Source organism: Vipera ursinii (genome assembly GCF_947247035.1).
Source record: "Vipera ursinii genome assembly, chromosome: 7".
NCBI classification, from domain to species: domain Eukaryota; kingdom Metazoa; phylum Chordata; class Lepidosauria; order Squamata; family Viperidae; genus Vipera; species Vipera ursinii.
Window position 1 is genome coordinate 75,642,982 of NC_139521.1, and position 25,224 is coordinate 75,668,205.

Sequence of the window (25,224 nt, forward strand, 5' to 3'; positions counted from 1 at the left end):
TTCTCTGTCGTCCCCCTCTTCTCTTGCCCTCAACCTTTCCCAGCATGAGGCTCTTCTCCAGTGAGTCCTTCCTTCTCATTAGGTGGCCAAAGGATTTGAGTTTTAGCTTCAGGATCTGGCCTTCTAAAGAGCAGTCAGGGTTGATCTCCTCTAGGACTGACCGGTTTGATCGCTTTGCAGTCCAAGGGACTCGCAGGAGTCTTCTCCAGCACCAGAGGTCAAAGGCCTCCATTCTTTGGCGCTCAGCCTTTCTTATGGTCCAGCTTTCACTGCCATACATTGCAACTGGGAAGACCATAGCCTTGACTATACGCACTTTTGTTGACAGGGTGATGTCTCTGCTTTTTAGTGTGCTGTCTAGATTTGCCATGGCTTTCCTCCCCAGGAGCAAGCGTCTTTTAATTTCTTGGCTGCAGTCCCCATCTGCGGTGATCTTGGAGCCCAGGAAAATAAAATCTGTCACTACTTCCATTTCTTCCCCGTCTATTTGCCAGGAATTGAGAGGGCCAGATGCCATGATCTTGGTTTTCTTAATGTTAAGTTTCAACCCAAGTTTTGTACTCTCCTTCTTCACCCGCAACAAGAGGCTCTTTAGTTCTTCTTCACTTTCTGCCATTAGAGTGGTATCATCTGCGTATCTCAGGTTGTTGATATTTCTTCCGGCAATCTTAATTCCAACTTTTGATTCATCTAGCCCTGCCTTTCTCATGATGTGCTCTGCATATAAGTTAAATAGGCAGGGCGACAGTATACATCCTTGCCGGACTCCTTTCCCAATTTTGAACCAATCAGTGGTTCCGTGTCCAGTTCTCACTGTTGCTTCTTGACCCGCATATAGGTTTCTCAAGAGACAAATAAGATGGTCTGGTACTCCCATCTCTTTAAGAACTTGCCACAGTTTGTTATGATCCACACAATCAAAGGCTTTAGCATAGTCAATGAAGCAGAAGTAGATGTTTTTCTGGAACTCCCTAGCTTTCTCCATGATCCAGCGTATGTTGGCAATTTGATCTCTAGTTCCTCTGCCTCTTCGAAATCCTGCCTGTACTTCTGGTAGTTCTCGATCCACATACTGCTGAAGTCTAGCTTGTAGGATTTTAAGCATGACTTTACTAGCATGAGAAATGAGTGCAATGGTGCGATAGTTTGAACATTCTTTGGCACTGCCTTTCTTTGGAATTGGAATGTAAACTGATCTTTTCCAATCCTGTGGCCATTGTTGAGTTTTCCAAATTTGCTGGCAAATTGAGTGTAGCACTTTTACTGCATTGTCTTTTAAGATTTTGAATAGCTCAGCTGGAATACTGTCACTTCCACTAGCTTTGTTGTTGCTCAGCTTTTCTAAGGCCCACTTCACTTCACATTCTAGGATGTCTGGCTCGAGGTCAGTGACCACCTCATTGTGATTATCAGGGACGTTAAGCTCATTCTTGTATAGTTCTTCTGTGTAATTTTGCCACCTCTTCTTAATCTCTTCTGCCTCTGTTAGGTCCCTGCCATTTTGGTCCTTTATCATGCCCATTTTTGCATTAAACGTTCCCTTCATCTCTCCAATTTTCTTGAAAAGATCTCTGGTCCTCCCTATTCTATTGTTTTCTTCTATTTCTTTGCACTCTTCATTTAAGAAGGCATTCTTATCTCTTCTAGCTATTCTCTGGAATTCTGCATTCAATTGGGCATATCTATGTTTTTCTCCCTTGCCTTTCGCTTCCCTCCTTTCCTCAGCTATTTGCAAAGCTTCCTCAGACAGCCATTTTGCTTTCTTGCATTTCTTTTTCTTTGGGATGGTTTTGGTTGCTACCTGTTGTACAATGTCGCGAACCTCTGTCCATAGTTCTTCAGGCACTCTGTCTATCAGATCTAATTCCTTAAATCTATTTGTCACCTCTACTGTATATTCAACAGGGATATGATTTAATTCATACCTGAGTGGCCTAGTGCTTTTCCCTACTTTCTTCAGTTTAAGCCTAAACTTTGCAAGGAGAAGCTCATGGTCTGAGCCACAGTCAGCTCCTGGTCTTGTTTTTACTGACTGTATAGAGCTTCTCCATCTTTGGCTGCAGAGCATATAGTCAATCTGATTTCTGTGTTGACCATCTGGTGATGTCCATGTGTAGAGCCGTCTCTTGGGTTGTTGAAAAAGAGTGTTTGCTATGACCATCGTATTCTCTTGACAGAATTCTATCAGCCTGTGCCCTGCTTCATTTTGCACTCCAAGGCCAAACTTGCCTGTTATTCCAGTTATCTTTTGGCTTCCTACTTTAGCATTCCAATCCCCCATGATGATAAGAACATCATTTTTTGGTGTTAGTTCTATAAGGTGCTGTAGTGCTTCATAGAACTGGTCAATTTCATCCTCTTCAGCACTGGTGGTTGGGGCATAGACCTGGACTACTGTGATATTGAATGGTTTGCCTTGGATTCGAACTGAGATCCTTCTGTCATTTTGAGAATTGTATCCCAGTATTGCTTTTCCTACTCTTTTATTGACTATGAAGGCTACTCCATTTCTTCTGAAGGATTCTTGCCCACAATAGTATACCTGATGGTCATCTGAATTAAATTCACCCATTCCTGTCCATTTTAGTTCGCTGATACCTAAGATGTCAATGTTCAGTCTTGTCATCTCTTGTTTGACCACGTCCAGTTTTCCTTGATTCATGGATCTTACATTCCAGGTTCCTATGGAGAAAAAATCTTTACAGCATCGGACTTTCCTTTCACCTCCAGACACATCCACAGCTGAGCGTCCTTTCGGCTTTGGCCCAGTCGCTTCATTCTTTCTGGCGCTACTAGTACTAGCCCTCTGCTCTTCCCCAGTAGCATATTGGACGCCTTCCGACCTGAGGGGCTCATCTTCCAGCGTCATATCGTTTTGCCTTTTGGAACTGTCCATCGGGTTTTCATAGCAAAGATACTGGAGTGGGTTGCCATTTCCTTCTCCAGTGGATCACGTTTTGTCAGAACTCTCTGCTATGACCTGTCCGTCTTGGGTGGCCCTGCACGGCATAGCTCATAGCTTCATTGAATTACGCAAGCCCCTTCGCCACGACAAGGCAGTAATCCATGAAGGGGAAAGGGCGGTATATAAATCTAAATAAATAAATAAATAAATAATAAATAAATAAATAAATTAGCAACAGGGTTGTGAAGCCAAGCCCCCCCCCACACACACATGGACTTTGGCTTGTCAGAAGGGGGCAGAAAGGGAGATCACGTGATCACCCAGGACTCTGCAACCGTCATAAATGTGAGTCAGTGGTCAAGCGTCCGAATGTCAAATCCCGCGACCACGGGGATGCTGCAAGGGTCGTAAAGGCGAAAAAAATGGTCCCAAGTCCTTTTTTTCCCCCCAGTGCTGTTGTACTTTGGAATGGTCACTTAAGTGAACTGCTGTAGGTCGAGGACTAGAAGGAACTATGGGCAGTCCTTGACTTAGGACTTATCCTGGGACACATATGTCTGCCTTCATTCATGAGGGGATCCACCTCTTCTCCAGGGCACCCCAGGGCAGGAAAAAAAGCAACGGATGGAAACTAGTCAAGGAGAGAAGAATTTCCTGACAGTGAGAAGAATTCACCAGTGGAACAGCTTGCCACCAGAAGATGTGGGCGCTCCATCACTGGAAGTTTTTAAGCAGAGACTGGACAGCCACTTGTCTGAGATGGTATAGGTTCTCCTGCTTGAGCAGGGGGCTGGACTAGAAGACCTCCAAGGTCCCTTCCAGCCCTAGGATTCTATAAGACAGGAAGGCAGGAGAATAGAATAGAATAGAATAGAATATAGAATATAGAATAGATTAGAATATATAAGAGATAGAAAAATAGAATGAAAATAGAATAGAATAGAATATAGAATAGAATAGAATAGAATAGAATAGAATATAGAATATAGAATAGATTAGAATATATAAGAGATAGAAAAATAGAATGAAAATAGAATAGAATAGAATATAGAATAGAATAGAATAGAATAGAATAGAATAGAAGCTGGAAGGGACCTTGGAAGTCTTCTAGTCCAGCCCCCTACTCAAGCAGGAGAACCTACACCATCTCAGCCAAGTGCCTGTCCAGGGATGGAGCGCCCACGATTTCTGGTGGCAAGTTGTTCCACTGGTTAATTGTCCTCACTGTTAGGAAATTTCTCCTTAATTCCAGGTTGCTTCTCTCCTTGCTTAGTTTCCATCCGTTGCTTCTTCTCCTGCCCTCTGGTGCCTTGGAGAATAATTTGAGCCCCCCTCGTCTTTGTGGCAGCCCCTCAAATACTGGAAGACTGCTATCATGTCTCCTATTTCTTCTTTTCTTTAGACTAGCCAAACCCAAGTCCTGCAGGCCTTTGATCATCTTAGTAGCTTAGAGACAGAGGGGTGGAAGGAAGGAAGGAAGGAAGGAAGGAAGGAAGGAAGGAAGGAAGGAAGGAAGGAAGGAAGGATGAGGAATAAAAATTCAACTCCAAAGGTGTTGGAAAACAAAGCAAGTTTTATTAAAGCTTTTGCAAAGGCTGGTGTCCCCTTCTATATGCAAATAAAGGGTCACACTGAATGAATTTCTGCATAGGTTTTTATACCCTGCCCCCACGCATCACTCCACATCCTTCCAATTGGTCACAAGCTTTACGACCGCCTAGTAACCATTACAATTGACCAAACCCTCCAATTACGAGATCAAAAGCCACTTTTGTTCCTGTCTTATCTTCCCTTCCTTGTCTGTGGCAGGATTTGTAACATCCTGCTAACTAAAGTTAGAGCCTTATTTACAAGGTGCAGAAATGGGATAATTGCAATTATAAAAGATTTATCTCTCCCCTTGTTTATCTGCAAGAGTGTCTGCTTTTCATCTAGAAGCTCTGTGTAACAGAGTTCGTGCTTCGGTTCAACATGGCTCCACCTTGGTTCATAGTTATACTTTCAGATCCTGACCCTAGGCAGTTTTTATAAAGGATAAACCTAATATAAATGAATAATATGTTATTCATAAGCTATATGCTATCTTACAATGGTATGCACTATCCTAAAAGTATGCTTTACGTCACTGCATATAGTTTCTCTACTCCTCCAGCTTACTACATCTCCTTTCCTAAAAAATATCTTATGCCTATTCCTTTAACAGAAATGAAAAATTATAATATGTACATTTCTTGTCTAGCTTACGGAAGGAAGGAAGGAAGGAAGGAAGGAAGGAAGGAAGGAAGGAAGGAAGGAAAGAAGGAAGGAAGGAAGGAAGGAAGGAAGGAAGGAAGGAAGGAAGGAAGGAAGGAAATCCATCTGTTTTCCAAAGCACCCGAAGGCAGGACAAGAAGCAACGGATGGAAACGAATCGAGAAGAGAAGCAACCTAGAACTAAGGAGAAATTTCCCGACAGTCGCTCCATCTTTTTTTAGCTGTCTTTCGTGGAGGCTTTTGATCAAGCGGGATCCGTTCTAGGACTGCCTTGGTCCCCCTGCCATCAGTTCGTCTTTATTATCAGTTTAACATATGAAATAGAAAAATACAATAGTGTGTGTGTGGGGGGAAATAGGAGAGAGGAAAAGGGAAGGGAAAAACGTAGGAAAATGGGGAAAAAGAACGAAAAGGAGTGGAGTTCCAACTCCTTTTGGTGCAATGGAATAAAATAATAACATCAAACCTCACCTTTTCACTTTTACATAGTAGTATAAACTAGCATAATAATAATAATAATAATAATAATAATAATAAGAAGAAGAAGAAGAAGAAGAAGAAGAAGAAGTAGTAGTAGTACTTATTATTATTATTATTAGTAGTAGTAGTAGTAATAGTAATAATAATGAGGTACCTGGTTGATACCTAGGATGCTGGCAGCAACCTGTGTGAACCATCAGCACCAGTCAATTTGAATGTTCAGTTGACTGAGGTTCGTGTTTAATGAATAAAAGATAATAAAAATAATAATAATAATAATAATAATAATAATAATAATAATAATAATAGTAATAGTAATAATAATAATAATAATAATAATAATAATAATAATAATAATAATAATTGACTCAGTTTCATGTTGTATGAATAAAAAAGTTGGAAGGGACATTGGAGGTCATCTAGTCCAACCCCCTGCTCAGGCAGGAAACCCTGTACCATTTCAGACCAATGGCTTGCCAGTCTCTTCTTAAAAACCTCCAGTGTTGGAGCATCCACCGCTTCTGGAGGCAGGTGGTTCCACTGGTTAATCGTTCTCACCGTCAGGAAATTTCTTAGTTCTAGGCTGCTTCTCTCCTTGACGAGTTTCCATCCGTTGCTTCTTGTCTTGCCTTGCTGAAAAGCTTTTGCTGAAAAGCTTTTGTGTTTCTGTCTAATTTTTTTGACCTTGGATCCTGGCTTTAAAAAAATTCCTGGAAAACAAGCCGATGGCTGACTGTGGAATTCTGGGAGTTAAAGTCCACAGGTTTTCAAAGTGACCAAGCTTGGAAAAACAGAGTTCTAAACCAGGGGTTTTCCAACTGGGCCCTTTTATGACTCGTGGACTTCAACTCCCAGAATTCCTCAGCCAGCTGTGCTGGCTGGGGAATTCTAAGAATTGAAGTCCACAGATCTTAAAGGCTTTGGTCAGGGGGTCTTCAAACTTGGCCCTTTTATGACGTGTGGACTTCAACTCCCAGAATCCCTGTTCTAAACCAACTCAGGCAAGTTGTTAGGCAGGATGGGAGATGTAGTCCGTCAACAAGAGCCTTGGTGGAGCAGTGGGCTAATGCCTCCTTAAGTCACACCAGCTGCCTGCCATTAGTGCAGGTTCGAGTCCCACCAGGCTCCAGGTCGACTCAGCCTTCCATCCTTCCGAGGTAGGTAAAATGAGGACCCAGATTGTTGGGGGCAATTAAGCTGACTTTGTAATAATGCCGCTGGGGGGGGGGTGTGAAAGCCCTAATAAGCAGGCATATACACAGAATGAAGGCTACTGCTAAGCTTGTAAGCCGCCCTGAGTCTTCGGAGAAGGGCGGGATATAAATGGAATTAAAATAAAATAAAACAGGCATTTTGGGCTTAGTTGTGGCCGTTGAGGACTAGCAGTATTCCGGAGCTCAATTTCATACTGGGAGCCCAGTAGCAGCACTTTGCTAGTTCACCGACCTCATTACAACAATCTTGGCATGAGTCCATCACTCTTTTCCTTTCAGATCCCCATTACTGAAAAGTAGCCCATAGCACAGAAGACAATAAAAAAACCCTCTTTTTTTTCTTTCCAGAAAGTGGCTGTGTTTTGGTAAATGAAAACGACCCAGCCCAACCCATAGTTTTACTGTTAGTTTACGGGCTAGTCCAGACTTGTTTGTCCTAAGAAGTACTTCACATCTACAGCATCCAAAGACAATATTTGGTGTGTTTGCCACCGAATCTCTCTAGCTGGTTTCTTTTTCTCCTTTGGTGTCCCTTCCTGGGTGCCAGGCCTGGCTGAGCTTAAGGTTTAAAACATTTGGAGAAGGTTAATACATCCAGAGTAGAGTAGAGTAGAGTAGAGTAGAGTAGAGTAGAATAGAATAGAATAAAAATAGGAATAGAATAGAATAGAGTAGAGTAGAATAGAATATAGTAGGATAGAATAGAAAATAGAATAAAAATAGGAATTGAGTAGAATAGAATAGAATAGAAAATAGAATAAAAATAGGAATAGAATAGTAGAATAGAGTAGAGTAGAATAGAACAGAATATAAAATAGAATAAAAATAGGAACAGTAGAATAGAATAAAAAATAGAATAAAAATAGGAATAGAGTAGAGTAAATAGAATAGAATAGAATAGAAAACAGAATAAAAATAGGAATAGAGTAGAATAGAATAGAATAGAATAGAATAGAATAGAATAGAATAGAATAGAATTAGAATAGAATAGAATAGAATAGAATAGAATAGAATAGAATAAGAAAAGAAATAAGAATAGAATAGAATAGAATAGAATAGAATTGAATAGAATAGAATAGAATAGAATAGAATAAAAATAGGAATAGAGTAGAGTAGAATAGAATAGAATAGAACAGAATATAAAACAGAATAAAAATAGGAATAGAGTAGAATAGAATAGAATAGAATAGAATAGAATAGAATAGAATAGAATAGAATAGAATAGAATAGAATAGAATAGAAAATAGAATAAAAATAGGAATAGAGTAGAGTAGAATAGAATAGAATAGAACAGAATATAAAACAGAATAAAAATAGGAATAGAGTAGAAGAGAAGAGAAGAGAAGAGAAGAGAAGAGAAGAGAAGAGAAGAGTGGAGAATAGAATAGAATAGAATAGAATAGAATAGAATAGAATAGAATAGAATAGAATAGAATAGAATAGAATAGAAAATAGAATAAAAATAGGAATAGAGTAGAATAGAACAGAACAGTACAGAACAGAACAGAACAGAACAGAACAGAATAGAACAGAAATAATAGCCTGGGTTTGTTTGTGATTTTTGTCATTGCAGGAGTAGCAGCTTTCTGGCTTGTGCAATCTGAGTGGTGGCCTATGTTATTCCATCCAAGGATTCCAGAAGAAGCTGTGGACCTCTGCATTCTGCAAACGTCTACATAATGTGTTGGTTCTGTGATTGCAATGGTGTCACCAGGGCTTTTTTTTCTCCTAGAACGCTCAGAACGGAGTTCCGGCACCTTTTTTTGGGATGGAACCTTGTAGGGTAGGCAAGGCGGGTTATATGACATGTGTGAGTTCCGGCACCTTTTTCTTTTACAAAAGAAGCACTGGGTGTCACTGAATGTTCTTATCACTGTTGTCATTGTGGACCAGTCTGTCCCTGTAAAGAACCTTGTGACATAGTAAAGGAAAATAAATAAAGGTTATTCTTTTATAAATTGTATAAAATGTAACACCAATGAATTATATCAAATGTAACACTAAGATGTGGGGCTATCTATTTCCTGCTCAGACAGAGAACTCACAAATGGTAACCAACAAATTCTTTTGAAATGTTAAAAAGCTTCCGAGAGACAGGAACATCGGCCCAAGGTGGAAATTACAACCAAGGTGGAAATTACAACCAAGGTGGAAATTACAAGTAAACGAGATAAGATCTAGATAAGATCATAAGGGATAGATGGAAATGGTCAGAAGGACCCCTTTAGAAATAGGAAACAACTTCAAAGAATGGCTTAAGCTTCTTAGGAATGGCATGTATCGTGAAAGAGTATAAAATGCCTACTTTGAAACTTGCTCAGCGCGCTCTTCGAACCCAATCCAACTTGGGAAGGGTCTAAGAGGCTGCGTTTGCAAACGCTTTCTTTCTTTATTATTTTCAATTTCTTTTCAATAAATCTTTGTTTTTGTTAACCAGACTTGTCTTTGAGTTGTGAGTATCGAAATTTGGGTTTTTAAATCTCACAATAGTAATAGTGGAGGATTGGTTAAAAATATATAAAGGTCTGACATCAATAGACTCTTTAGCCCACATACCCAATGATAGGAGAAATTGAAATTTAGGGAGCAGAAACACAACCTAACTTAAATTCAGTTATATTGGGAGATAAGGTAAAGGTAAAGGTTCCCCCGCACATGCGTGCAAGTCGTTTCCAACTCTAGGGGCCGGTGCTCATCTCCGTTTCAAAGCCGAAGAGCCAGCACTTGTCCGAGGACGTCTCCATGGTCATGTGGCCGGCATAACTAGGCGCCAAAGGCGCACGGAACGCTGTTACCTTCCCACCGGAGTGGTCCCTATTTTCCTACTTGCATTTTTACGTGCTTTCGAACTGCTAGGTTGGCAGAAGCTGGGACAAGTAACAGGCGCTCAACTCTGTTACGCGGCACTCGGGATTCGACCCGCCAAACTGCCGACCTTCTGATCGACAAGCTCAGCGTCTTAACCCACTGAGCCACCACATTGGGAGATAGTGATATTCAAATTCCACGGGATATAGAATGGATAGATTTAAGGTGTATACAAGCTAATCAAACATACAAGTCGAATGGTACAGAGATTAATAGAAACTGCCATTGTCTTTAGGAGAAACCCCCCTACACCATATAAAAATGAGGAAATGTGTTTGAGGGATAACGAGGAGGAAGAACATCCCAGACCCTTTTAATAACTAGGATCGTTGTAGCTTAAGCTTGCTTGCCAACATATAAGTATATAATGTAGCTCATATATGCAAAGTGTATTTTTTGTTTGTTTTTTTATAAATTTCTGAAAGGATAAAGAAAAGAAAGGGTGGATAATAGTAATAATAATAGTATTATTCAGAATTTCTAATGAGTCTAAGGGTTGAAGCAGAAGCCAACGGAAGATCAGAAATAATATTTTATGTAAGTATCGACAAGTACAAATACAAAGAGCAGAAGTTACAAATTGTAAGAGGCTTCTTGAAACATAGGAGACGGCCTGTGGTAACAGAAAATCAAACGCTTCTTTTGAAATAAAAAGTTTGTGGCCGAAATTCCAAGTGAGTTTGTTTTGTTTTGGATCTTGAGCCACGTTCCAAACATATACATATACAAAGATATACATACACACACATACACACGTATATACATATAATACATATATGTAGGTCTTGGCGTATTCGGGTCTGTTCCCGTGTAAGATTGAGAGTGTCTTGGCGAAGTTTCGACGAGGTCCCAAGACACTCTCAATCTTACACGGGAAAAGACCCGAATACGCCAAGACCTACATACCTGTAGTTGTGAAAATCTACAAAAACATAATACATATATCCATATGTACACAGACACAGACACACACACACACACCTATGCCCATACATATATACACATAAATATTAATCACTGTCTATTTCGAACACATAGCGGAATGAGGAAGCTTGAGAGTTCACAAGGTTTATACTGTATGGGAGAAAACGGGCTGGATCTGGATGTTCTGCTTCAGATACCATGGAGCCCCCTCCTCCCAGAAGGTAACAAGGAAAACAGGTCATGAAGAGGTTGTGTCGTGTCCCAGACTATCCTGCGGACCCTGTTCGGTCACCGCTTCTGTGCCCCGTCCTGGATGGAAGGGAGGGAACTGCCAAATAATCTTTTCTGCCGTCCTCACCACTCTCTGTACCGCCTTCCTGTCCGAAGCAGGGATGCTTCCAAACCAGACCGCGATGCCATACGACCAGTGATGGGATTCAGCCGGTTCGCACCGCTTCGGCAGAACCGGTAGCTAATTTTTTGTTGCCCAGGCCCAGAACGGATTTCCGGAAGCGGCATCCACGCAGAGAAACCGGTTGTTGGCCTATTTGAATCCCACCACGGCATACGACAGGGCGCTCTCGACCGTCCCCCTGTAGAAAGAGGTAAGGACAGTGGAAGGAAGACGTGTTTTTCTCATGCGATGCAGAAAATGCAGTCGCTGCTGTGCCCACTCCACCGCCGTCGCCTTTTGGCCGACCAAGCTAGGCTACTCATTGGCTAGCCGGACTAGCTGGGGAATTCTGGGAGTTGAAGTCCACCCCTCTTGAAGGCGCCAAGCTTGAGAATTGCTGTATCTCCGCAGGAATGTAGAAGAATAAACTCTCTATAGATTTTGAAAAAAACATAGACATATAAAGATATTTTAAATATTGACGGGACATTGAAGTCGAAGCAAGAATTGGAATATCAGGGTATCAACATGTCATGGTGGGTAGGTTTACAAATACAAAATAGATATGAAAAAGATATGAAAATCTATGGATTTTATAAAGAACAAAATGTGTTTGATAAGATATTATTAACGTCTGATGAGAAATTAATTAAAAAACTGTATAACTTTTTGTTAACCTTAGAGATGGAAAGTGAACAAATTAAAGAGACAATGACAAGATGGGTGGAGAATTTTGGTTCTACTATAGAGTTAGAAGAATGGCAAAAACTATGGGAGAGAAATTACAAATTGACAATGTCAACTGCATATAAAGAAAATCCGTATAAAATGTTTTATAGATGGCATTTACCTCCAGCCAGATTAGCAAAAATGTTTAAAAATGTATCAGGCAAAGGTTGGAAATGTAAACACAACGTAGGTACGTATTACCACATTTGGTGGACACGTGATGAAGCTAAAGCCTATGGGAGAAAAATACATGTTTGGCTAGAAAATATACTAGGAGAACATGTAGCATTTAATCCCGAATTATTTTTATTAGGTCTATTACCAGAAAAGACTGATAAACAAAACACATACTTGGTTCTACATATCATAACCGCAGCGAGAATAAGCTATGCACAATGCTGGAATAATAATAATAATAATAATAATAATAATAATAATAATAATAATAATAATAATAATAATAATGATGATGATGATAATAATAATAATAATAATAATAATAATAATAATAATAATAATAATAATAATAATAATAATAATAATAATTTTATTTATATAACAAGTACCATCAGAAGAAGAGCTAATCAAGAAGATATTGGAATGCGCAGAGATGGGCAGACTAACTAAGAGACTAAAAGACAAAGAAGAAACAGAATATTATGAAAGCTGGAATTTATTTTATAAATGGTTGGAAAAGAGAACCAAAGAGTGAGATTTGTATATGTATGAATGAATGATGAACTCAGTTCGCACACGCTGTTTGGAAAACTAACATAGGTGTGTAAAGAATAAAAATAAAATATATATGAGAAGAATAAACTCTAAGCCTTGACAGCGTCTCCCTTGCCCTGGTTAACCAGAGCTCCCTTTGCGTCTCACCCGAGCGACTCTGTTTTCCCTTTGTTCCCTTTCAGGGCCAAATTTGAAATTTCAAAAGGGGCACAGAAAGAGCAGGGAGCAAAAACCCTTGGGCTGGGTGGCAGAGATCTTTCCTGGGAGGTGGTGGGAATGGGGGCGGAAGAGCGGGTTTGCAATGCAGAAGCCCCTCTTGTCTTGGGAAAAGTTCCTTCCAAGGTTAGACGGTCAAGGTTACCAGTCCTCTGGTGGGAGCGTCTCGGACGCAGGAAGAGAATGGGAGGCCAAAGGAAGAAGATAAAAGATAAGGAGGAGACGGGATGGGAGCGAAAGAGGAGGGATTTAGGACTTCATCTGTGAGCTTGGTGGAGGAAGGATTTTCAGAGGGAGGTGGGGAAAGGAAAGGAGAAGAGGAGAGACGTAAAACAGGGCAGTATTATTATTTATCCCTTTTATTATTTTTTCACTCCTCCTCCTCCTCATCTTCCCTTTACCCACTCCCCCTCCCTCCCCCTCCATCATCCTCTTTTTCCTCCACCTCTTCTTCTCCTCCTCCTCCTCCCTTCACTCCTCCTCCTCCTCCTTATCTTCCCTTGACCCCCTCCTCCTCCTCCTTCTTCATCCTTCTTCCTCCACCTCCTCCTCCTCCTCCTCCTCCTCCCTTCACCCCCTCTCCCCTCCTCTTCCCTTGACCCCCTCCTCCTCCTCCATTCTCTTCTTCCTCCACCTCTTCTCCTCCTCCTCCTCCTCTTCCCTTCACCCCCCTTCTCTTCCCCCTCCCTCCTCCTCCTCCTCCTTCATCCTCTTCTTCCTCCACCTCTTCTCCTCCTCTTCCCCCTCCCTCCTCCTCCTCCTCCTTCATCCTCCTCTTCCTCCTCCTCCTTCTTCCTCCTCTTCTTCTCCTCCTCCTCCCCCCTTCACCCCTCCTCCTCCTCCTCCTCTTCCCTTGACCCCCTCCTCCTCCTTCATCCCCTTCTTCCTCCACCTCTTCTTCTCCTCCTCCTCTTCCCTTCACCTCTCCTCTTCCTCCTCTTCCCTTCACCCCCTCCTCCTCCTTTCCCCCTCCTCCCCCCCTCCTCCTCCTCTTTTGTTGTTTTGCAGACAGGCTGCCTGCTTCTGTACCGGTTCCTTGTGTACCTAACCACAGGCGGCCAAATAGTGTAACGTGTAAAAGAAAAAAAGAGCAAGCTGCAGAAAAAAAAGAAGGGGGGGGGTTGGTTTGGATTAAAATAAGTATGAATCAGGACCCTTTTGCCCGAAGGCTTAATATTCTTTCTGGCTACACCACTTGTGTTCAGAGGAAAAGAAGAAATACATGCGGCAAAAGTATCAGGTCTGTTTTTAGACGGGGAGGGGGGGGACCAAAACCATTCAGGAAACAAGAACCGGAAACTAACGAGAATAATTTTGTTTTTTTTAAAAAGGATCTGAAAAAGTCTTAGCAGAAAACTGGAAAAAAAAACAAAACAAGTGGGCACCTTTTGTTTCGGAGGTGTCAAAAATTTGTGCAACAGTAAGGGTGGCTGGCTTGGATCGTCTGATTGGTAAGCAGGACTAGAACTCACCGTCGCCCGGTGATTGGCCCAAAGTCGCCCAGCTGGCTTTCATGCCTGAGGCGGGACTAGAACTCACCATCTCCTGGTGATTGGCCCAAAGTCACCCAGCTGGCTTTCATGCCTGAGGCGGGACTAGAACTCACCGTCTCCTGGTGATTGGCCCCAAATCGGTCAACTGGTTTTCATGCTAAGGTGGAACTAGAACTCACCGTCTCCTGGTGATTGGCCCAAAGTCACCCAGCTGGCTTTCATGCCTGAGGCGGGACTAGAACTCACCATCTCCCACTTTCTAGTCTTCTGGCTCAACCATTATATCAAACTGGCTCTTTCTTTGTGATGGTGAAGGGATTATATGTAAGTGTGTGTGTGTGTGTGTGTGCGCGCGCGCGCGCAAGCAAGCAGCTTTGTAGGTGCTTTATATTGGGAAATTAGTTCTGTTACGTACTAGGCTTGTGGTGATTCCTGCACCCAAGAGCCCACTATTTAACAAGTTCTATAAAAGCAAATGTTTCATGCTTTAGGTCAGACATGTCAAACACAAGGCCCGGGGGCCGGATCCGGCCCGCGAAGTGGTTTCATGCGGCCCGCGAAGCCATCCTGGAAAGAGTGAGGGAACGGCCCCCACTGCCTTGGCCCTGGCCCAGAGACCCTCCTCCTGCCAGAGACCCCCAGATCTGTCCCACTCCTGCCCAGGCCCCCATAGGCACCCTTGATGGGAACGATGTAGAGCTGGCCACGCCCACCCAATAGGCCATACGCACTCTAGCCACGCCCACCCAGTAGGCCACACCCACGCAGGCCATACCCACCCGGCCCCCTGAGGGCAACCGCAATTCTGATGTGGCCCTCCATGAAATTGAGTTTGACACCCCTGCTTTAGGTGATTGCTTACATGAAAAGTAAGGTAAGGGGAGGGCGGGGGGGGGGGAGAAAGGAGCCACGGGTGGAGCCTGGGTTGTTGTGTACGAGTCATCACCTAGGAATTATCTTTCTGTACCTTTTTGGTTCCTGGTACCCAGACCAGATCTCTTTCTTCTGGAAAGGAATTGTAGGAAGAAAAGTCTCCATCGTGGTGGTTCCTCCAAGTGGCGAATAAACATGGCAACTGCTTTGGGAAGAAGGTTGTAGTTTGTTGCAGAGGAAAGCCAGACAGAAAGATGGATCCCCACAGAAAAAGAAGGGCCGAGCACATGTGGGTAGTGGGTTTTAATACCCCCCCTGGAGTCTATTGTCTGGAGTTATTTCCTGTTTCAAGCTTTGCATTTCCTTCGTCAGGTATTCTGTCCTGAGCCTAGGTGTGCCCTGGTTGTGGGTATGTCCTATTATGTCCCCTGCGTCCCTGGGGCTGATGTTGACTCTGGAGATCTTCCTTCCTAATCCGAGTTTCCTGACAAGATTAACACCTCTACATTTCTATAGAGTTGGTGTCTGCTTGGGGGAGGGAGACTTGGGGCTATGGAGAAAACCTGGGCCTGCTTGTCTGCCTCTTTAACTTCTTTTTAGGAAATGTATTTTCCTGCCCTTTTTAATAGTTGTATACTGACTCCCCACAGTATACAATGGGATTAAATGGGATTAAAAGGTGGAAGACACCTTTCCTGGTTGTTGCCTTCGTCTCTCTACCAGCCACGAAGAAGAGAGATGAGGGGGGGGGGTGTCACCCAACTCTTATTTTGATCAAAATAAAAGTTGCTTGCTTGATGAAACCTCGGCTCAAGAGTTTCTTTGGGGTCTTTTAAATTCCTGAGTAACGGCTGGGGCAATGGTGAGGCTCAGTGTGGAACCTTACAACCAGTTTGCAAAGCCACTCCAGGCCCTGGAACATGCTGAGCAACACACCAAATACAAGGGGAACAGCCTTCCTCCTCCTCCCCCTCCTCCTCCTCCCTGCAAACCTCACTCTCTTCTAGCACTGATGTTGTTACCTAGTTGGGTCATGAAACGTCTGCAAGGAAACAACCCAGCTCAGAGCGCACCAAGGGACCCCAGTCATCCTCCTCCTCCTCCTTTTGGCAAACCCCATTCCCTTCTAGCACTGATGACATTACCTAGTTGGGTCAAGAAACGTCTGCAAGAAAACGAACAAGCTTAGAGAGCAACAAGGACCCCACAGTTGTCCTCCTCCTCCTCCTCCTCCTCCTCCTCCTCCCTTCTGCCACTGATGACGTTACCTAGTTGGGTCATGAAATGTCTGCAAGAACACAACCAAGCTCAGAGAGCATCAAGGATCCCTGAGTTGACCTCCTCCTCCTCCTCCTCTCTGCCAACCTCACTCTCTTCTAGCACTGATGACGTTACCTAGTTGTGTCATGAAACGTCTGCAAGGAAACCACCCAGCTCAGAGAGCACCAAGGACCCCACGGTCCTCCTCCTCCTCCTCCTCCTCCTCCTCTTCCTCTGCAAACCCCCCTCCCTTCTAGCACTGATGATGTTCCCTAGTTGGGTCATGAAACGTCTGCAAGGAAACCACCCAGCTCAGAGAGCACCAAGGACCCCCCGGAGACTCGGTGTTGGAACCGCATTGCCCTGTGCACCTGTCAAATAGAGAACCACAACTTTCCGCTAACACGCTCTCGGTCTAACTGACTTCCTCTTGAAGCCGAGACACTAATCCAGAATCAAGACTATGCTGGGTTTCTCTCTACTAAGAAGGCAGTGTTGTGATCTTGCAGACTCCAGCTGTGCTTAGATGCTCTCTGTCAAAATTATACCGCCTGCGTTCGTTCCCGTCTTGCAAAAATATCTCTTAGATCCTCTTAGTTATGCTTAATTCCCGTTGCAGATCTCCCTCGGTGGTCTGGGTTCAAATTCAAATTCAGAGAGCTGCTCCACCCACCCACCTCCTCGCCCCAATCGTCTGTCCAGCTGACTAGCATTTTGGGACTTGCTGACCAATCCCCCTCCTTCAATTTAATTTATTTCTTCACCATATGTTGAGATGGGTGGCCAACAAATTAAAAAAATGAAATAAAATCTGTTTAACACTAATCGAGACTTGGGTCACCTGATAGGGAGATAGCCAGCATATAGGTTTTTTTAAAAAAGAAAATAAAAAATGCATTTATCTATCTATCTATCTATCTATCTATCTATCTATCTATCTATCTATCTATCTATCATCTATCTATCTATCTATCTATCTATCTATCTATCTATCTATCTATCTATCATCTATCCAACTCTCCTATGTATCTATGTACCTGTCTATCTCGTCTGTCTGCCATCTATCTATCCATATATGTATCTATCTACTACCTATATATCTATGTAGTCTGTCTGTCTGTCTGTCTGTCTATCATCTTCTATCTCCTATGCATGTGTCTGTCTGTCTGTCTGTTTAATGAAGAGAAGGGTGAGGGGTGACATGATAGCAGTCTTCCAATATCTCAGGGGCTGCCCCAAAGAAGAGGGAGTCAAGCTATTCTCCAAAGCACCTGAAAGCAGGACAAGAAGCAACGGATGGAAACTAGTCAAGGAGAGAAGCAACCTAGAACTAAGGAGAAACTTCCTGACAGTGAGAACAATTAACCAGTGGAACCACCTGCCTCCAGAGGTGGTGAATGCTCCAACACTGGAAGTTTTTAAGAAGAGACTGGACAGCCATTTGCCTGAAATGGTATAGGGTTTCCTGCCTTAGCAGGGGGTTGGACTAGATGACCTCCAAGGTCCCTTCCAACTTCTTCTTCTTCTTCTTCTTCTTCTTCTTCTTCTTCTTCTTCTTCTTCTTCTTCTTCTTATTATTATTATTATTATTATTATTATTATTATTATTATTATTATTATCATCATTATCATCTATCTTCTATCTATGCGTCTGTCTGTCTGTCTGTCTATCTATCTATCTATCTATCTATCTATCTATCATCTATCTATCTATCTATCTATCTATCTATCTATCTATCTATCTATCTATCTATCTATCATCTTCTATCTCCTATGCATCTGTCTGTCTGTCTGTCTGTCTGTCTATCTATCTATCTATCTATCTATCTATCTATCTATCTATCTATCTATCTATCTCCTATGCATGTGTCTGTCTGTCTGTCTATTATCTATCTATCTATCTATCTATCTATCTATCTATCTATCTATCTATCTATCTATATCTATCATCTTCTATCTCCTATGTATCTGTCTGTCTGTCTGTCTGCCTGTCTGTCTATCTATCTATCTATCTATCTATCCATCTATCTATCTCCTATGCATGTGTCTGTCTGTCTGTCTGTCTGTCTGTCTGTCTGTCTGTCTATCTATCTATCTATCTATCTATCTATCTATCTATCTATCTATCTATCTTCTATCTCCTATGCATGTGTCTGCCTGTCTGCCTGTCTGCCTATCTATCTATCTATCTATCTATCTATCTATCTATCTATCTATCTATCTATCTAATCTATCTTGCAAAGCATGTTTTTTAAAATAAAAAATAAAAAAAACACAACTGGGGTCATTGCACTTCTGGACAGTTTTTGCCCCTCCCTCCCTCAGTGTCGACACCCCCAGTGCAGAATTAGCCAGCTCGGGCTTTTTCAGACCAGCCTGGTTTTTTGAGGAACTGAAAGACTTCAGAGGGGTTCAAGTTAATGGGAAAATGTTTCCCTATTGGGGCCAAAGTTGCGCATGCTTGAAAAGTGACTTTTGTTTTCAACTGGCTAAAATAAGCTGGTTTGCATTTTACCCATCTCTGACATACTTTGTTCCGGGAAAGTATATATAGCAATTGGTGTCAATTGAGGGTCAGAACGGAAAGCGTGAATAGATGAATAAAGCTTTCAGGCGGAATCAATTCTGTTTGGGTTTCTACGTTAAACGCTTTCTGCATTGCTCTTTACCTTTTACTGGCAAGTAATCTTTCTGTCAGTGTCTCTCCCAAACTTAGTCCTTTTCCGACTTGGCCGCTTTAAGATGTGTGGACTTCGATTCCCAGAATCCCCCAGCCAGCCAGGCAAAAAAGGGAAGGGAATTCAAGGGAAGAAGAGCAAGATGGGGGAAAAAAAACAAACCCGACAGAATATTTGTAACTCAGGATTGAACTGCGTGGCCCTTGGTGTTCTGCAAACTTGGTGGTTTCCTGCAGATGTTCCATTACCCAAATAGTTCACGTCATCAGCGAGGAGGAGGAGGAGGAAGTAGCAGAAGAGGACTGTGGGATTGTGGAGTCCTTTGTCCTCTCTGAGCTTGGTTGCTTCCTTGCAGACGTTTCATAACCCAGCTAGGTAACATGATCAGTGTAAGAAGGGAAAGAGGTTTGCAGAGAGGAGGAGGAGGAGGAGGAGGAGGAGGAGGAGGAGGAGGAGGAGGAGGAGGACTGTGGAGTCCTTGATGCTCTCTGAGCTGGGTGGTTTCGTTGCAGACCTTTCATGGCCCAACTGGGCAACATCATCAGTGCTAGGAGGGAGGAGGAGGAGGAGGAGGAGGAGGAGGAGGAGGAGGAGGAGGAGGAGGAGGAGGAGGAGGAGGAGGAGATAATAACTGGGGTCCTTGGTGCTCTCTGAGCTGGGTGGTTTCCTTGCAGACCTTTCAGGACCCAACTAAGGAACATCATCAGTGCCAGAAGGGAGGGGGGGTTGTTCTCTGTATATACACAGGAGGCTTCATATACAGTGTTGGTGGGACTGTAAACAAGCAGCAAACCACCAAGGGACCCCCAAGTACCCCCCCACCCCACCCCACCCCAACACCGACGGAGGGCCAAGCCACCTCTACGTAAACAGAGAGCAAAACCTACTTTCCGGAGGTGAACTGAGACTGCCACCCCACCCACCCTTCAACCTTTTAGCTCCAGAGTTCCCAGCTTCCTAAAATAACTCCTTTCCCCCCCCCCCACTGTTTTCCAGGGGAGAGGGGAAAAAAAAAAGCCAGTCCAGCCAAGCAGAGGGATCTTTGGAGGGCAGGAGGTCTCTGGGCAACCGCTTAGAGCAGCGTTTCCCAACCTTAGGAACTTGAAGATGCGTGGACTTCAACTCCCAGAATTCCCCAGCCAGCATAGCTGGCTGGGGAATTCTGGGAGTTGAAGTCCACGCATCTTCAAGTTCCTAAGGTTGGGAAACGCTGGCTTATAGAACCCCAACCGGCCGCTTTCACTTTCTCCGGGGTATGCGGCGCTTTCCCGGTGGTCTCTTTTCCCCAGTCCTTAATTCAAAGCGGGCCTTCGGAGTGGCGACCCCTCGTCCGGAGAAAGCCGGGCTGCTCTCCGGCGCTCTCGGACCACCGGCTGGCGTGGGAATCCTTCGCGGGGGCCCCCCCTCCCCTCCTTTCTTTTCCTCCAAATCCCGCCCCTCCGGCTCCACCTGGTCCTTGGCCAGCCCTGCCTCCGGCCGGGCACATTCGTCCTTTTGCACCGGCCGCTTCGGAGCTCCGAGCGAATCCGGCTGGAAGGCTCCGGAGGAGAGGAGGAGGAGGAGTGCCAGGCTGCGGGGCCGCTCCGCGAACCGGGACTCCGACAGAGACGCGCCGGTTGCACTCCGAGCGGGGCTCCGGCAGGTATTTCGTTCCCCTCGGCTGGAGGGGAGGGGAGGGGGTGGGCGGGTGGGGTGGGCGTTTGGGGAAAGTTAGAGCTTCCCCGGTTGAATTTCTGCCTTGCGGAAAGCCCGGCCCGGGTATAAAAAGGCGACTCGCCTCTCCTCCGCGGTCGGGGTGGGTGGGAAGGAAGGAAGGAAGGAAGGAAGGAAGGAAGGAAGGAAGGAAGGAAGGAAGGAAGGAAGGAAGGAAGAAAGAAAGAAAGAAAGAAAGAAAGAAAGAAAGAAAGAAAGAAAGAAAGAAAGAAAGAAAGAAAGAAAGAAAGAAAGAAAGAAAGAAAGAAAGAAAGAGCCGGCTCGCGCCTTCTGGCTTGCCCCCTCCCCCGAAGGCTGGTGGCGGAGTTACAGAATCCCAGGGCTGAAAGGGACCTTAGAGGTCTTCTAGTCCGACCCCTGCTCAAGAAAGAAAGCGCCTCCTACCATCCCGGAGAAATGCCTAGATGGAGATTCTCCGTCGCTCAGGTCATCCTTCTCCCAAACTTCCCAGAAGCTTCTTCAGCTCTTTATGGATGGCAGGGGGGGGGGAGGGAGGAAGGGAGGAGAAAAGGAAGGAAGGAAGAAAGGAAGGAATCGGGAGGGAGAGAGGAAGGAAGGAAGGAAGGAAGGAAGGAAGGAAGGAAGGAAGGAAGGAAGGAATCGGGAGGGAGAGAGGAAGGAAGGAAGGAAGGAAGGAAGGAAGGAAGGAAGGAAGGAAGGAAGGAAGGAATCAGGAGGGAGGGAAACAGGAAGGAAGGAACGAAGGAACGAAGGAACGAAGGAGGAGGGAGGGAAAGAGGAAGGAAGGAAGGAAGGAAGGAAGGAAGGAAGGAAGGAAGGAAGGAAGGAAAAAAAATGAGAAGAGGGCAGGAGAAAGAAAAAGAAAGAAAAAGAAAGAAAGAAAGAAAGAAGGAAGGAAGGAAGGAAGGAAGGAAGGAAGGAAGGAAGGAAGGAAGGAAGGAATCAGGAGGGAGGGAAAGAGGAAGGAAGGAAGGAAGGAAGGAAGGAATCAGGAGGGAGGGAAAGAGGAAGGAAGGAAGGAAGGAAGGAAGGAAGGAAGGAAGGAAGGAAGGAAGGAATCAGGAGGGAGGGAAAGAGGAAGGAAGGAATCAGGAGGGAGGGAAAGAGGAAGGAAGGAAGGAAGGAAGGAAGGAATCAGGAGGGAGGGAAAGAGGAAGGAAGGAAGGAATCAGGAGGAAGGGAAAGAGGAAGGAAGGAAGGAAGGAATCAGGAGGGAGGGAAAGAGGAAGGAAGGAAGGAAGGAAGGAAGGAATCAGGAGGGAGGGAAAGAGGAAGGAAGGAAGGAAGGAAGGAATCAGGAGGGAGGGAAAGAGGAAGGAAGGAAGGAAGGAATCAGGAGGGAGGGAAAGAGGAAGGAAGGAAGGAAGGAAGGAATCAGGAGGGAGGGAAAGAGGTTGCATTCCATAAGTGGAAAATTTACGGGTTAGATTATTCTTCCCAAGATGGATCTCCGTCTTCCTTAAAAACGTTCAAAGTTATCCCGGCACTTTCAGAAAAGGCTTGGTATGGTTTCGTGTTGAAATTCTCGCCTATCAAGAAAAATGGCCTTTCGTGATCTTCTGAGGAGCAAAGTCAATGGGGGGGTGGGGGGAAAAACCGGCTTCGCTTTACGACCGGGTTTCTAACTTAACAACTGCAGGGTTTGACTTCGTGACGGTGGCAAGAATGGTCTTAAAATGGGGGCAAAAGTCCCTGAACAAACGTTTCGCTTAGCAACAAGGGCCCCATTGTGGTCGTAAGTCAAGGACCGGCAAGAACTAAGAAAAGTCTAGATCAGAAGTCCTCCTCCTTTTGGGCATCACCAGCGACCGGTTCCGTGGAGAGAGGTTTTTCCGCGGACCGGAGGGCGCGTGGTTTTGTCTGCTGCCTGCATCCCGCGGATGGGGCTTTGCTTGTTTGTGCGGACCGGTTGCCGGCGTGCCGTGGCCCGGTACCGGTCCACGGACCGGGGTTTGGGGACCCCTGCTTCAGAGCTCCTCCTGAGCCAGCCTGCTTGTTTTCCACTCCTGGGTGATGAAAACAGAAAAGGAGAAATTTCCACGCAGAAGCTTCAAGGTGTTTTTCTCGCTGTGAAAGCTCAGATATTGGATTTGCGTCTCCGAGCCCTGTGCCAGCCAGCCAGCCAGTCAAGGCTGGGTCTTGCAGACTCCTGAGCATAGCAGGGCCATAAAGTCCTGCTGCCAAGTTGTGATCAAAAACTGTGGGGTTGTCACTGTGTCGTTGGTTTGGGAGATACTACACGGATCCTACCTAGCCTTGGGCACTTTCGAGTAGGACCAGCTTTTATTCTCTTTGCCATCCGTCTGGCAAACCCGCGAGGTTCGTTTTCCTTCCCATGTGTGTATAGGTACATCCGAACTAAACTGCGTTGTTTCTCTGGGCGTGTATGTGGGCATATATGCATAATTTTATTTTATTTTATTTTGGCACGTTCAGGCAGTGTAAATTGGAGGTGGTTATACTCTTTCAGAGGGACGCGGTGGCTCAGCGGGTTAGGACGCTGAGCTTGTCGATCAGAAGGCCGGCAGTTTGGCGGGTCAAATCCCGAGTGCCGCGTAGCAGAGTGAGCGCCTGTTACCCGTCCCAGCTTCTGCCAACCTAGCAGTTCGAAAGCACATAAAAAATGCAAGTAGAAAAATAGGGGCCACTATACGGTGGGAAGGGAACAGCGCTCCGTGCCCCTTTGGCGTCTAGTCATGCCGGCCACATGACCACGGAGACGTCCTCGGACAAGCGCTGGCTCTTCGGCTTTGAAACGGAGATGAGCACCGGCCCCTAGAGTCGGAAACGACTAGCACGCACGTGCGGGGGAACCTTTACCTTTACTTTACCTTATACTTTTTGAGAGCGGTATGCAATGAAATCTCATTTTGATGCCTGCCGTTTAATCCCAAAGGGGCTTTTTTTCGAAAGGCAACTGGACTTCCTCGAAAACCTTTCGCTCCTCATCCGAGGAGCTTCTTCAGTTCTGACTGAAGGGCGGAGGGTGGAAGGATTTATATTTCTTGCAGTCATCTGCTCATTAGTACTCTCTCTGAGAGCCGTTGAGGCCACCTGGAGGTTTGTCGGTGTCCCCTGGGTCACCTGAGTGGTGCAAATGGGTGGGGAGCCGCCTTGGAACTGCTGAAAGGGCTGCGTTGTCGAGTGGTGACAGAGGATGTCGTGTGTGTGTCTCCCCCCCCCCCATTGAGAGAGGACTGCTCAAATTTTAACCTAGATGGCCTCTTGGACCCCACTTTCAAACCAGCAGTCCTTTCGGTCCAAAATGTGGACTTTGCTGCCTTGCAAAGAGTGGCCTTCAATGGGGTCGTACAATGGGGCAAAACTCGCTTAACAGCTCTCGCTTAGCAATGGAAATTTGGGACTCGGCTGTGGTCCTAAGTCAAGGACTATCTTTGTCGGTCCTTTGGATGATCAGATCAGAGGGGCCAATCCACTCATCTTAACATTGCTGATGATCGCTGGAGGGGGGGGAAATTCTGGGAGTCGAAGTCCGCCTTCTCTTAACATCCCAACCATTGTGGGAAGTCAGCCCCCCACTCACCCCCCAGAAGGAACTATTAAAAAGGGCAGGAAAATACATTTCCTAAAAAGAAGTTAAAGAGGCAGAAAAGCAGGCCCAGGTTTTCTCAATAGCCCCAAGTCTCCCTCCCCCAAGCAGAAATCAACTCTATAGAAATGCAGATGTGATAATCTTGTCAAAAGGAGGAGGATGAGGATGACTGGGGTCCCTGATGCTCTCTGAGCTGGGTGGTTTCCTTGCAGACGTTTCATGACCCAACTAGGTAACGTCATCAGTGCTAGAAGAGAGTGAGGTTGGCAGAGAGGAGGAGGAGGAGGAGGAGGACAACTCAGGGATCCTTGATGCTCTCTGAGCTTGGTTGTGTTCTTGCAGACGTTTCATGACCCAACTAGGTAGCATCATCAGTGCTAGAAGGGAGTGGGGTTTGCAGGGAGGGGGAGGAGGGGGAGGGGGAGGAAGGCTGTTCCCCTTGTATTTGGTGTGTTCCAGGGCCTGGAGTGGCTTTGCAAACTGGTTGTAAGGTTCCACACTGAGCCTCACCATTGCCCCAGCCGTTACTCAGGAATTTAAAAGACCCCAAAGAAACTCTTGAGCCGAGGTTTCATCAAGCAAGCAACTTTTATTTTGATCAAAATAAGAGTTGGGTGACACCCCCCCCCTCATCTCTCTTCTTCGTGGCTGGTAGAGAGACGAAGGCAACAACCAGGAAAGGTGTCTTCCACCTTTTAATCCCATTTAATCCCATTGTATACTGTGGGGAGTCAGTATACAACTATTAAAAAGGGCAGGAAAATACATTTCCTAAAAAGAAGTTAAAGAGGCAGACAAGCAGGCCCAGGTTTTCTCCATAGCCCCAAGTCTCCCTCCCCCAAGCAGACACCAACTCTATAGAAATGCAGAGGTGTTAATCTTGTCAGGAAACTCGGATTAGGAAGGAAGATCTCCAGAGTCAACATCAGCCCCAGGGACGCAGGGGACATAATAAGACATACCCACAACCAGGGCACA

At 44.9% G+C, this 25,224-nt stretch overlaps 1 long non-coding RNA gene across 1 annotated transcript in view; it reads left to right on the top strand.

Moving 5' to 3' along the window:
• LOC310643138 overlaps positions 1-25,224 on the top strand; it is a 366,287-nt gene that overhangs the window by 109,876 nt on the left and 231,187 nt on the right. Inside the window, exon 2 of the long non-coding RNA XR_014493017.1 lies at positions 24,399-24,508. This is a non-coding gene — a long non-coding RNA (uncharacterized lncRNA). The remainder of the gene's footprint in view (positions 1-24,398; positions 24,509-25,224) is intronic.